We start from the raw sequence: 15156 nt of genomic DNA on the forward strand, positions 1-15156 counted from the left end.
AAAATATCGCCCTTGATCCAACCACGTTTTGTATACCGCACCAGGATTGGTTGCTTTTTCATATGATTTCGTTTTTTGTTTCGAAAGACGTGGCTTAGCAGAAGCAGTTCAGGCGTTTATATCGAAATATCCAAAGAAGATCCCAGGTCATGAGATCCAGCCTAAAGTTATAACAGGATCGAATTCTGGTTGTTTATTCATCACTAAACATGATAATTTTGTGGTAAAGTTCAAGCTGATACTGCAATCTTACTAAAATTTATAAGAACAAATCTCTGAGAAAAAACGATATGGGTTATCTTAACACATTCATAAGAGACTTTCAGTTAACCTTTCTAGATTAGGATTATTAGTGGCCAAACTCGCCCAATTATGCTTGAAATTGGCTAGACTATATATCATCGTCATCATATGTAACTACCAAATGTGCTTTATTTTACTAATGCATGCCTTCTTGGGTGAAGCCTCATGGTTTTAAAGCAGAATGGTGAGTAGGCCTTTTCCTCACATCTTGAATATTTTTGAAGGACTAATCCATCAGGTAAGACCCAAGAGCTAAGTTTGATGAATACGCCGCATGTTGGGCAGCTTTCCAAATTAAGGAGAGGATGAGTTGCTGGATGATTTTTTTATATTTAGTAATATAGCTTTCCTTCTTCCTTGGTCCGCCATTTTGTTCCTTCAAAGTAGGTACCAGTAACCCATAATAAGTGATCGCTTTTTAATCCCATCAGACACACATTGACACTTTCTTTACAACTGTTTGTGATGTCTAGCCTGGAATAGTCCATATATATATAGTTCTCATCCCTTCTAATAATTGTGTGTGAAAAACGTTGATTCCTTCATTTTTGTTCTCTCAATCAGTTTATCAGGAAATTATCTTTCGTCCTTTTGTACCTCTTCTACTAACATAAATAGAATCAATCTGACATGACTTTCTTTATTTTAATAGCTGCTGCGCTCCTTTAGGCGATAACTGACTTCCAGGACATGCAATTTTTTCTCGCATGCGAAAGGTTGACCACCGTCGTGATTTTAATGTTCGCAATATGTTCTAGCACGTCAGTGAACACCAGCTTCACAGTGGTTTCCAAACAATCATCTTCTATCTATGCAGGAAATAAACCTAACAGTTAGGAGCCTGCTCAGCGAATATATATCAGGCACAATAGTGGGAGAGGGGGGATGCGTCGCCGGAATGCGACTCATCAATGCTAAGACAATACCCTTGTTTCAGTGGAAGATGTACTTGCTAGTGGAATAACGAATTGTCTGACCTACGATCGGCATATTATCGATCCAGAATGCTGAAGGAGGGATCTTCTAGGATATTAGGTAGCATGTGCACATATCTCTACGAATCATATGTCATTATTTCATCCCGCAGAAGGTTCAAACATTACTCCCTTAGGTAAGTAAGCATGTGCTCTAACGAGGGAATAACTTCAGAGAGATTTGCAGCAGAATTGGAGAGTAAATAGAGTACTGGGGTACGATGGTATACCCAATGAAGTCCCTAAGATGGCAGTTCAGTCAATGTCGGAAATACTGGGAGAGTTGTTCGAGATATGCCTGGTGAGGATGTTTCCTCCTTTTATTGAATTGTATTCACACGGAAGAGTCTGGTATAAAGGAGCAATTGGAAAATTTTGGTCTATCATTTACGCAGTGCCAGGCCACGAAATCCCTGTATGTAATCCTGGAATATTGAATGTGGTTTCTAGAGCTCTTTCAGAGCATTGTTTCCTTAGGGCTATCTTAAAGTAAGAAGTAAACGCTTTTGCTGGACCGATGCCGATGAGATAACATACGTCTGTGATGGACGGAGTGTAAAAATCAATGAAAAAGAGGAAAAAAGAGGAGGTATACAACGAATGGGACGACGGGTGAAGGTTCACTGGAAGTCATGTAAGATTTAGCTATAATCTCACCCAATCGGCCTGAATTTGAAATTCATAAACGAAGCCAAAATGCAGTTTGCTGAGGAGCTGTACTATTGTTAAATATTATAGTAAACCGGGTAGTAAGGGAAGAGTACTAAGCACGCCAGCATAAGAGCGCAAAAGCGATAAGGGTAATCATTAAAGTTATAGGCAATAGTGGTGATCCAGATGTTAATATAAAAAAAATTGGGCAGCCTATGTTCAACTTAGTACTCACTTAACTCTCTTTAACGTATATGTTGTATGTGGTGAAATTAAATCTTCTAGATTATTTAACAAGAGTAGGGAGAATGCGGAATTGAAGTGGAATGCGAACGAAATCATTCGGGTGACAGGATTGCCAGAGAATTAACCACAATCCTATAGCGAGCTAAAGCCTTCCTATATTAAATACTTCACGCAGTGGTTTTGCACAGTACCTGTTTAGTTGTCATGTAAGCACAAAAGAACTTCACTTTGTCATCGTTTATTAGCTTTATAAGAAACGCGAAATCATCGCACTAGGAATTGCAACTTACTTGACCCAGAGGGAAATAACTGGTGAAAGCAATCCTTAACAATGGTCGACGCTGTTTATCTGGAGATGAGCCATACTGGCCCGTAATTAGGTAGGGAGTCAACAACTGAAAAACACAAGCCTGTTTATACTAGAAGCCTATCGCCTGATTATCCCCCAAACATGATTAATCTGACCTGTGAACCTACGAATATGTTAGGCGTCGAAAGAGGTTGACGCATGTAAAAATCAATAATTTCTAACTGAGATTCCACAGCCCTTTCTGCTTTACTATAAGACTCATAATGACAGTAACCTCATTATTATTCAAAGTAGATGGCAGGTTACCGTTCCCATATAGCACTATGAATGCCTAATACCAAAGGGACATTAAATTATGCTCTCAAGCAACTCGAATAGGAGCTAGCTGTGGGGAAAAAGAACAAAATTCAACAGTTGGGATCTCGTCTAGATCATGGCACTGATCTCATATATTGTATCTGCAAAGTTTCTAAAAATTACAACACAAAAAACAAAACAAACTGAAATTTCCATTAAGGACAGGCATGGAAAATGGATGTCTGACCCCAAATCCAAAGCTGAGGCCTTCGCCGAACTTCTTGAAGAAATCTGAAGCCAGGATTAGACGCAACCATTTGGGAGTCGTGCAGACCAATTAGCTTTCAGCTGGTACTCGTGAAGCTCTACCGAGTGTCAAGATTTTTCCTGTCTTAAGACGGAAAAGAAAAATCCCGAACCACCAGTTTGGCTTCAAAAGGAAACATGCAATGGAACTAGCGCGTAAGGCTATAAATAAAATAGCTTTTGAGCAGAAAAGTATAGGTTAGCATCCAAATGCAGCCCAGGCTTTTGACAATGTTTGGCACATCGACTTTAATGCAAGATATCAGCTGCTTTCCATCTCAAGTGACCAATCAGGTCTACCTCATACAAGCCGGTATAGCTCAAGATAGTGTCCTACCCCGATATTATAATCTGTATGGCTCATCAGAGGAAACGGTTATCACCACTACCTTTGCCGATGAGGCAAGTTTCCTTTTTTCCAATAAAAATACCAACAGCTTGAAATTTTTCACTTTTGCTTTTCTACTTTTATGCTAAGGCCAAATTCGGCCAATTAATTGCAGAAATCTGGGAACTTTTCACCTTTGTTGTTCATTAACTTCGACTGAAATCTCGCAATCAAGATTCTTATATTCTAGACAATCGTTTTCACTAGCCGAAAGTCGAAGCTCCTATCTGACATCCTGTTGACATTTCGGTAGTAACAAAAAAATTGAAATTTGTAGGTTGCTAGCTTACTCATTTCTATCCCTTTTAGTCGCATTTTGCGTTTATGAACATATTCTCAAGCCCCAGCCCCAGCCGGCTTAAAATTATATGTATCCGAAACGACCGTTGCTATAAAGTAGTGGCTGGAAGATGCTAGGCTGGCATTCGTAGAGGATAACAAGGTAGTTGTACTGATCACAGAGCGTTGAAGATACGCATCAGACTAGGGAGCTACAACATTATTTCGTGGCCAACTAACAACTAGCTTAACTCTTTAAACTAAACTTCAAGTGGAGTTTGCAACATGCTTACGCAAAGGATAGTGCCAAGTGTGGGAAATCTGCCATGCATTCATAAAGTGCTGATATCCAGAGTGGTAATCTCTGTCCCCCTGCAGTAGTCTGATTAGCTGCGTTCCTTACTGTATGCAATGTCTAAAAAATACAGGAGGTCCTTTGAATCATTCGATACCTCACGTGTTATTATAGCAAAAAATCTTTCCGATGCCTGCGTCCGCACCGGATCCTAAAAAATAAACAAACAGGGGGATTCGCGCAAGCCTACCTAAGCAACATGAACTGAAATTTAAAAAAATAGGTTCCCACCCTGTTTTGGCATCGTCGGGCAACTTTATTGGAGGATGTCCCTTCATTTGTAGTGACAAAAACAAAAATATTTTCTTATTACAAATGGCGCCCAACGTGGGGTCGAATCCACAACGCTGAGGTTAACAGCCCGGCTAGCTTTGTCGGTATACATGGTCAAAAGCCATCCGCCAAAAACCACTTAATCTCCGCCCCGGAATCAGCAAAATTAGTGAGAGGAAAAATTTGTGCTCAACCATTTAGCTGGGATACGATAGATTCACTGCAAATCAAAGCTTTCTACTTTTCTCATGGTAAACTTAAAATATGCCATATGATGTCTGCATTGTAAAGGACAAATTGGAGGAAAAGGGGCCCTACCCGTGGCTACTCCTTATATTTTCCTGAAAGGACAGAATCGGTAGAACAACCCGAACAGCTTGCTGAATGAAAAAAATGTAATTTTTTCTGATAAAATATTTCAACGTAAGTATTTTCGCGATCAAAATGGTTTTGAATATGGATAGCCCCCCAAGAGCACTCCTTGAATATACAATTCAAACAAAATCGACGAATTTCTGAAAATGGTAGAAAAATCCGCTGCAACATAACACTTTCCACTATTTCTGATGAACAAAAAAGAAATTAAAAATTTAAATCTTTGTTATCAGATAAAATTCTCCCTCAATTTTCACTCAGCAGACCGAATAAGCTGGAGTTCAGAGAGAGGGTCCAAATACTTAATGTCAAATTGTTCACTTTCATAAATGAAGCATTTTAAACGTATATGTTATAACTTACTGGGTGCCAAGGGGTGTAAAATGGACAATATAAACACAGCCCGAAATAAAGCGTTAAGTTGATTGAAAACTTAAAAAACGACGATGTAGAAGGACTCTTAAAAAGTCATTTTCAACTTTTCCTACTCTCTCCATCATCTTTAAGTTGAGTCCGAATAAAAAAAAGTTTCCTTATGATTACTTTTAAGGGGTTCCAGGGGAGAGTGTTACAAGCCTGTGGTCGGGGTTGAAAAATTCTCTTTTAAAATAAAGGAAATGTTTAGAGGGATCAATGGAGTGACACTCCGCGTTGACCCATCAAAAATTAACAAGCAAAAAGTTTCTTTACAATTCGTCTCCGGTCCAATCAGTAGATGCGAATTCAAGTCTCCCTCAACCCTCAAATATAATAATTTCGCTGCAGCCTAATTTGGGACTGAATATAAAGCCGGTTTCTTTTGGATATAATGTCGAGTTTACGATTATACACAAAAGAGCAATTACCATCTGTAGCCACTTTCGGCCATGCTGCTCACAAAGCAGAGGTGAGAAAGTGTCTGATGCCTTGGCGAATCCCACAATCTTACTTTTTGACAATCAGGGCTTATCAAAGTGAGGTAAGGTAGGTAAGGACTACCAACTTTGCGCACTTTCAATGGATTTGTCATATCCAGTCAATGACTATCTATCGAATACTAGAAGGTATTCTTGAAGGGAAATTTGGAAGGACCAAACCAATGAAAGAAGTTCGGGAAATACTGTGCAGATTTTATCAAAGGTGCTGTCGAAACCGGCATAGTAGGTCATTTTCATTGAGGATATTATCAAATAAAATCATCAAATGTATGTTAGTATATACTCAGATAAGAGCTAATTGTTCCTTTGTGAAGTTGTCTCATTTAAATATTTTTGTACTCCGGAACATAATATAAAATCAACACAATTGAAACATGTTCCCTGTATGCTAAAACTTTTACTTTTAATGGTTATACCGTATTTCGGGAACCATTTAATCTCTTCTTCAAGGTTATAAATACAGACTTTTCCATCCAAGACTAAAGTTTTCAACCTGAATAAATATACTATATTCCGGGAATCATTTAATTTCGTCTTTAGTGTAAGATCTTACTGGCATTTGGTTTCTTCGAGTCACCACGATGGTTTTCGAAATGTGGTATCGGTATTTGAATTGCGAACATCAGCCTACAGCGGGAAACCATGTAATCTGTGGGATTTGATCCTAAGGAAAAATGGAAAGCATACACAAAACTATACTCGGTGAAGAAAAATGTACACCCCTCTTTTGCATATGTGCGGGTCCCCCTTAAACTCAACTTGGAACTATGTTACTCATTGCAGGCAACCGGATTGACAGGTCCCAACTTTCTATCAAATTTCGTATCAATAGGAGTGACTGTTTTTGAAGGATATGACGGGCAGGCAGCGAGGAATATAGGCATAATTACCACCAGGCGACATACATCACCATTGATAAGTGACCTAGAGCATTAAATGTCACTTGAAGAGACGAGAACCAGGTTGGTTATCGGGATGACTCGAAGGGGGTACATTTCTGAATGGCTGCGGATAAGGCGACGCAGTTGTCCCAACAGATATATCGACCCTGCGAAAACCTATACACTCGAAAAATTGGAATTCCAATTATTGGTAGAACGCTGAAATAGTGAAATGCCGGATAGAATGCTTGAAGGTCGAAAGGCAAAGTGAATGCCGAAGAAACACGCTGGAATATGAACAACAGTAGCTCGAGTATAAAAACGCGGATAAAAAGTTGCAATAGGCCATTACGAAAAATAAAAATGATTGCTTTAAATGACTCTGTAATGACCTTTGCAAAGGTGCATACAAATCAGTTATGTTGGCAGTAAAAGGTAAAAGGTCTCTTTCTATTATGTTTCCCAGGTTGCTGTGAGAAATTGTAGTACATTTCCTACACTCTCGAAAATTGTCGAAGATATTCCTTCAGTAACTGCAGACGAGTCCGGGATATTATCCCGGATTCTCTAGATATTGACAGAATCCCCAACAATCAGCGCAATGACAATAGCATCAAGGATTTTCGTACAAGAATTCACAGACTATCTAAAGGAAGGATTTTCCCCGCGGAGTGGAAATTACAAGACCGTGTATTGATCTGAAAGCTGTAGACCGTAGACCGATAGGAGAGCCAATATGCTACAGACCTATCTTGTCTTCCGAATACAATAGGCACTGTTCTGGAGCGGATAATATATAACAGTCTATATCAAATAATTGATAGTGGCGGTTAATTATCGAATAGGAAGTTTGGTTTCCGGAAAGCTCGGCCAACGGTTGATGCCACCAAAGTGATTTTTGAACTAGCCAGGAAAGCCTTTGACGATCGAAAATACTGCGCACTGGTGACTGTCGACATCAAAAATGCATTCAATTCTGCCAGATGGAACCGTATCAGCGAAATACTTATCGCGGCACAAACGCCAAAATATATAATAACTATAATCTTCGGCTGCTTCCTACAGGTAAAGTTAATTTACGTTTCGGGTGCAAGGTCGAACAAATACGATATAACTGCAGGAGTTCCGCAGGGGTCTGTTCTGGACCCTCAGCATTCGAATATAATGTATGATGAAGTTCTACGGTTTCCAGTATCTAAGCAGGCTGTTATCGTGGGGTTCGCAGATGACGTGCCAATCACCCTGACGAAGTAGAAGGCTATCTGTACAATCAAGTCTTGACTTGAAGACTTCTCACTGAAGCAATAAAAACGAAAAACCGTTCAGATCTGCATTGAATCACATACCGTTCGCAAAAATATCTGGGAGTAACTTTCGATTCAAAGCTTAGTTTTACACCCCATTTAAAGCTTACTGGGCCGAAAGTAGCAACCATCAGCTCGACAATAGCAAGGATGCTTCCTAATATAGGTGGGTCAAAATACATCCGATGATTACTGTTATCGCGAATCGTCAGCTCTATTCTTTTATATGCGGCACCAGTGTGGGCATCTGCGATAAACATTGGCGAAAATCGCAGACAGTTTCTAGCTATATATCGGCTAAGTGCTAACCGCATATGCTCCGCCTACCGCACAATATCGTATGAGGCAAAATGCGTAATTGCGGGGATGATACCAGTGAATATTTTAGTCGTTGAAACAAGCCACTTGTACGAGAAGCAGGTAGCGAACCTTAACAAACAAACTGAGTGAATGCGCGACAAACAGCATGGGACCAGGCGAAGAATGGTCGGTGGACATACAGCGTAACCCCGAACATACATAAGGATGTGGACTACACGAAACTATGGCGAGACGAGTTACGACTTGACTTAATTCTCAAGCGGACTTAGCTACAGAAAGTACCTCCACAGGTTCGGTTTAGATGAATGACCAGATTGTCCTACATGTGAAGGTGCAGCAGAAGGTTCAGAACACGTTTTTTTCGTCTAGCCAAGATTTGAACGTCCAAGGAAAAACCTCGAGGTTGAGCTGGGGTTCCTGTTAACGGTGGAAAATCTGGTTAGCTATATGGTGAAATCGGATACCACGTGCAATGCAGTAGTTGGAGCGAAGTTGAACGGAGGCATAAAAGCGACCTTAATGCAACTAACATCACATGGAGCAAAACCAGATATTCCATGAACAGTTAATAAACTGAACAGCCCCGCGAAGTAATACCAGAACTGTGGCGCAGCGGGGAGAGTGTAGAGAAAAGATGGGAAGTTTTAGTTGGCAAAAGTCCGGGATGCGCTTCCTCGATTCAAGATTTCCCCTAGTCAAAAAAAGACAGACAGACAGGCAGCTAGATGGACGGGCAGACAGATAGTAAACCGGCTTGAATAAGGTTTTGTTTTACACCAAATCTTAAAAAAATACGGATAACAAATATACTCTACATAGACTGAACAATGATCATGTCAAAATTATTTTCCTTTTTTTGTCTCGATATGCGTTTCTTTTTAGAATGAAGTGTTGTATCTTTTGAATATTAAAATTTCTATTAGAACCAAAAAAAAAATATTCCTATAAAATAAATGTGCCAACATGATCGTATTCAAATTACGAAGCGTCATTAGACTAGGAATCAAGAATTATCAGAATTATTTTGATTCACACTTGAATAGACCTACAACTTTCAAAATCCAGTTTTTCAACTTTACTGATAATACCCGACAAGAAAAAGATCAAATTAAAAAGTTTATTTTTCAAGGACAAGTTTTCAATCTTATACCCAAAACCGAAATTTTAGAAAAATTTAAAAATGTCACAGGTGAAGGTGTTTTTTCGAATATATTTCTTCTAATTGGCGCACGATCATCCGATAGATCGGCAACTGATCAAAGATGGGACCGTTGAAATTGAATTCGATCAGATCGCTGAAATTTCATGTTTGCATTTTATCTTTTTGATAGCGGACAAAAGATTGATTTTAACCTATGATCTGGAATTGTGGATGTGGTCAAGAGATGATAAGTGGAAACTTTACATATTTATTGAGAATAGTAAATGGAATTTCTTAGCCTTATCGAATCTTTGTGTTAGTTTAACTTAATCTGTACAAATTTATTATAGACTTTTCATTCATTGTATCAAAACTCCATTCCTTTCCTATTCCTTCACCTAAAATTGATATTTTTCCTTTAAATATTTGTATGAAAATCCACAATTTCTATCTATTTTCCAATTTGATAAAAGGTCAATAAGTTTTTTGAGAAACGCCTTATTTTTTGTTGATTTTGAGTTTTGTAAATTCTTTGAATCTTTTATGAAGTGAATAGTTGAGCATCCCAATATGGATATTTGCAAAATAAAATTGGTTTCTGCCTTTCAAAATTAAGAAATTGATTTTTTAATTTTAAGATAAAATGACCATTTATGATTATGATAAAAGAATAGGTGAATGTATCAATTATTTTTGTATTTTTATTATTTTTTCAACTTCTCTATATTTTATTTTTTATTTATCTTAATAAGTATTCGATTAATTTTATTTCAGAGTTGGCTCAATTTCCCTGAAAGGCTTACTATTTTTTTGCGAAAACCAAAATCAGTTTATCCTGAATTCGCTGAATTTATTTCTTAAATTTAATTAATTTCAACTTGTTCAGTTGCAGAATTTTCCAATGAAATATTTGCAATTGACCAAGTTTATGCACTAACATCGAAATGCCACTGCTAAATACCTGGTAAATCCGAAAAATCAAAATGAAACAAGTTCAGAGCATAGTCCAATATGGTTAAGTAATGTTGCAAACGTGCTGCATTCAGTCCTTTCACTTTGCCTGGCTGGAGCTTAGAATATGCATGCAAGGTATTCGCTCTAGGCTATTCCGATATTGGCTGGTGACCGGTTTTAACGACACATTCGAACATGTATATGCATTACATAAACACTCCATACATAAAAGACCACTACCGATCTGTAACTATCGAATTTTACAGATGTAGAAATATAAAGACCACTAACCGTAAACCGGATTTGAAAAAAATCTAGATACTCGTTACAGATATATACGATATCCTTTTGGCGAAATGAAATCAGTCACTTTCCCGGCAAGATCACTACACGCAACCGTTACAAGAAAGTGCAGACAGGCAAGGGTTAGTTATAATGTACTCGAACACTTTCAATCCACTTAATTGTCTCCACTTAACTTTTCCTTTTCCTTTCTGATAAATGATCACACACGGTTCAGCGAATATCACATATAAGCCACGATCGAATCTTAAAATCGACGCGTTGCAGTCTTGAGCTCGACTGATGAGAAAAATTTCAACCGATCATGCCCCAACGTATTCTCAGTACTATGGCTTCGAAATCGCACGGGTTCCACCACATACACGAGGTAGACGGTGGTTTAACAACAGGTTCAAAAGTCGGTTCCGTAGTTTCGAACTTCCAGCTTGGAAGCGGGAAAGTCCAGTGATGGTGGTTACTTCTTGAAGATCGATTACACACCTGAGCTCAGGTGAATGTGATGAGGTGTGCGTGGCGGTTTGTGGGAAGCACCCATTCGAGTGACGGTGGTGACTGGAAGAGACCCAACTTGCAGGTTGGAATTAGTAGTCATGGTGAAGCAAAAGGGGAGCTTTCGACTGGCCATCGGTTGCGATTAGTCATACTTCTAATTTGGGCTCGCAAGTTTCTTGGCCGTTGGGGGACAGGAAACTGACATAAGATCGCCAAAGAATGCTTTTTGCGTTCTAAGCCAACATTTTCTCGGGTAACTGAGGCGTGTGTATTTGCACAACGTGATCGATTCCTTTCTCCTTCAATTACATGCCGGATGTCAATCATCAAACAATCTAACGTTTGTTTCCTATTACTAAACACCAAATAGTCTGCCAGATTTCAGTTCAGATACAACAAGTGAGTTTATCTTTTGCTGGTCGTCGATTGCATTTTTCTCACTACGCTCACTTTGCATAACCGAATGCAACTATTGTTTAATTTCTATACGTGATCACATCACATATACTTTTGGGTGGAATGTTAAGATGCACGGAATGACTTCTATTCTTCCCAACCCACTCGTAGCTGGTATTTCTGCGCTTGTACAGTTCACTCTTGAAATATCATTGAAATATTGTCTATTCATCGGATTCTTGACGGCGTCGTAAAGGTGATTTATTTTTGTAATGTGAGAAGGTGTAGTAAATTTGATATTATGTTTCGGCCCTTAATCCACCATAGTTACATTCTGGTTCCGAAACATTTTGAAATTATATGGGAAATCAAAAGTCGCTGAAACACATGTGTTTTAACTTTTGCTTTGTTTTCAGTCACTTTGACTTAGCTTCTCTTCACTTGCTGCTCTCTACTTAATTTGAAGTCATTTCAAAAGTCTGAATGTTCCTTGGAGGGGGTCCTTTATAAGGATTCAGTGAGTGACTTAAGGAGGGGCTAAATTAAAAACAAAAACAAAAATCTCACCATAAGCCTGGCACATTGCTAGATCAATTTTTACTGGCATCGTGGGTGGCAGGCACTAGTCAATATTTCAACTGGATTCCCTCGAATAAGGTCCCAAGTGAGGATGGAAAACTGATAAATTTTTTTACTCTGGAACTCCACAGCAAATGGAGATGCTATGGAATAGTTGTATGCAATTTCTTAAAAAAATGTTAATTTTTCTCCATCATATTTTTCTTTTTGGGATAGTAAACCTGTGCAAAAAAGTTCGTGGTCCGGGCGAAGAATTGCATCGTGTCAGCGCTAATTTAGGGCTGAATATTTCTCCAATACTCAATAGGAGAAGAGGCGGGACTACACCCCCCCCCCTTACGAAAATAACCGACATGATTTTTTTTTTAAGTAGGGTGGGTTTGGAATGCGTTTACGCACAGAGTCTGGGACTCCCGCGATAGTACGTTGTCGGACTATCAACTAAACACCTCCCTGTCATCAGAGAACTAGCCTGGAATCGTTTGATACATTACTTCGGGGTAGCCCTCTCGCTGTCCCGGCTTTAGGAGCCTTCAACCTTTAGGGAATCGCTTTCACCAACGAGAGGGGGGGGGGGAGTTGTTAGTTTAGAGAACCCCTTAACATCCGGTCCCTCCACCGGTCGAGTTCAATGTTCTTCGCAATAAGAAGAGCCCGAACATAATGCGCGACACGAATCCAGCTGCCAACGCTTCCCAGCATCTGCATAAAGCTGCTGACGAAAGCGTCCCACCTTTCACAAAAGAAAAATTTGTGTTCAGCGGTGTCCGCCATTCCATTGCAGAACATACAATCAGGAGATCGCGCCTCCCCAATCTTGTGCAGGCAAGACTGAAAACCTCCATGCCCGGTTAGGTAAGGAAATAAATAATCAATCTCACCGTACGGTAGGTTTAGCCACGGATCTAAATTGTCGATGAGCCGCGCAGTGCATCTGTGCTTTAGCTCATTTCGCCAAGAGAATTTCTATTCTTAAGGGTGCGTTGACGTTCTTCACGGGCAACCACCTCCCTTAAGTTCTCGCCCTTACGGCAATGAACAGTTTTACGCTCCTTGGCAAGAATGGCAACGGGGATCACTCTCGCCATCACCATGACGGCCGGTTCTGAGATTCTGTACTTGAGCAAGGCGCTTCTGATGCACCTCCTTGTCAAGGGCGTCAGCCCGTACCTGCGCGCCATAAATCAGAACCGATTGCGTTCCTCTCATAAGAAGACGTCTCCTAGTAGATATAAGGCCCCCAACATTCGCCGAATCAAGGCGGAGACTACAACTGTAACCCTGTCCGTTGCTGCTTTGCTCATCTTCGAGACGAGCATTAAACAAAGATATTAAACCGTTGGTTTTGACATTGAAGTCAACTCGCCGACCGATATGGGAGTCAGGGTCTGAATTCTCTTTCTGGTCAAGATGACTACTTCGGCTTTTTCCAGCGCAAGACTGAAACCATGAGTAGTCATCCATCCACTTACCTGTTACCTCAATATGCGAAGTCTGCTTTGCGCCTGTGCAACAGTGCGTCCAGGAACGTCGTCTGCATAAACGACTATGCGCGATTTTTTGGGCATATCGAGTCTCAGCAGACCATCGTAGGAAGCGTTCCGGCCCCAGAATGGATCCCTGTGCTACTCGTGATGTGGTTTTTATCTTCCTCCGGCTACTAGCGTCGCATTGGGCAAGGAGCGATCTTTCAGATAATCCCTCAGTATTCACAAGAGGTAGCTTGCACGTGGAATGAGTTTTCTAATATGTCTAGTATATCTGTCCATCTTTTGGTATTGAAAGCATTTCTGACGTCAAGTTTTATGAGGAGAACTATTCGTCGAAACCGGCGGCTGTGTGCAGCATCTACTGTAGATCTCTCTACCCCGAATTGCCTTTGGGATATGTCTCCGCTATCACGGATCGCTCCAAAGCGTCTACTCCTGATGCGCTTTTAGAGCGCTTTCCCGGCCATGTCAAGCATACACAGCGGTCAGTATACATACGGCAGCCCCAGGTCTCCCCTCCCCTTGCTGATCAGCGTGAGTCTCACTACCTTCCAATGGCAAGAGAAAATGCTCTCCTTCAAGCAAACGTTGAACCCGCCGAGCAGCAAGTCTGACCATTGGCGAAACATCAGTTTGTAAACTTCCGCCGGGATACCATCAGAACCTGCGCTTTCTTGTTTATCATGGTGAGAAACGCTTCTTTCAGCTCTTTCATTGTAAAAAGGGGACAATCCTTGTTACTTTCCGTCCTATTGACATCAACCCGAATGTTTGGGGAATAATGCCCGTACAATGCGGTCCATCTGGTCGGTACTTAGTATGCAGGGCTTCCGCATAGCTCCGGTTTTGCGAATGACAAGCTTATAGCCAAGTCCCCACGGGTTCTCATTCATATTGTTGATCAGGCTCTGACAGCCGTAAGCTTTGCTCCTTTTTCTGGATCTATATACTGCCTTGCGTCCAGATAGCTGAGTGGTTAGAGCACAAGACTGACGTACAGAAGGCCGCTGTTCAAATCTCATTGGTGGCAGTAAAATTTGTATCGTGATTTGATGTCGGATACCAATCGACCAGCTGTGAATAAGTACCTAAGTCAAATCAGGATAATAATCTCAGGCGAGTGCAACGCTGACCACATTATCTCCTACAGGATGCTGTAATCCGGAAGTCTGCCATTACGGTCTTGAAGGAAGTGCTTTAGCACACTTCAAGGCCCTGGTCTAATTGGATTGTTACGCCAACGATTATTATTATGGCCTTTATGGCGAATGCCTCCTCGTGTAATCGTTGTGCTAAGCAGCGGAACTTGTGACACTCCTTCCGCAAGGCGCCAATTTCTACCGCACACCAGCACAGAGAAGGCTTGTCATGGCTGGAGCCCATCCGAGGCATTGAAGCCTCACACCCTGTCGTCATTAGGTTAATCACTGAGTTTACGACAGTGTCAGCTGCAACGCTACACTTTCCGAACACTCTGGCTTCCACGAACTTATCGACGTTCACCCTCGTAATATTCCTTGCTTGGTTCGTAGGCTCCTTGTGTTAGGACTGACGGTTCTCTAGCGGTGAAACTAATTGTTTCCTTCTATCCTTCATCATTTTTTGGGTCATGGGAACCACT

The 15156-nt window shown here is 40.5% G+C and overlaps 1 protein-coding gene across 3 annotated transcripts in view; it reads right to left on the reverse strand.

Annotated features, from left to right (window-relative positions):
• The window catches only part of LOC119659942, a 254566-nt gene extending 243630 nt beyond the window's left edge, over nt 1-10936 (reverse strand). For 2 of the 3 annotated variants that reach the window (XM_038068284.1, XM_038068283.1), the window contains exon 1: nt 10283-10936. The gene's annotated coding sequence lies outside the window, so the exon portion shown is untranslated. The remainder of the gene's footprint in view (nt 1-10282) is intronic. The other variant, XM_038068285.1, reaches the window with a different exon arrangement.
• Nucleotides 10937-15156: the final 4220 nt, after the last annotated feature.

The sequence above is a fragment of the Hermetia illucens genome, chromosome 6 (assembly GCF_905115235.1).
Source record: "Hermetia illucens chromosome 6, iHerIll2.2.curated.20191125, whole genome shotgun sequence".
Taxonomy (NCBI): Eukaryota; Metazoa; Arthropoda; class Insecta; order Diptera; family Stratiomyidae; genus Hermetia; species Hermetia illucens.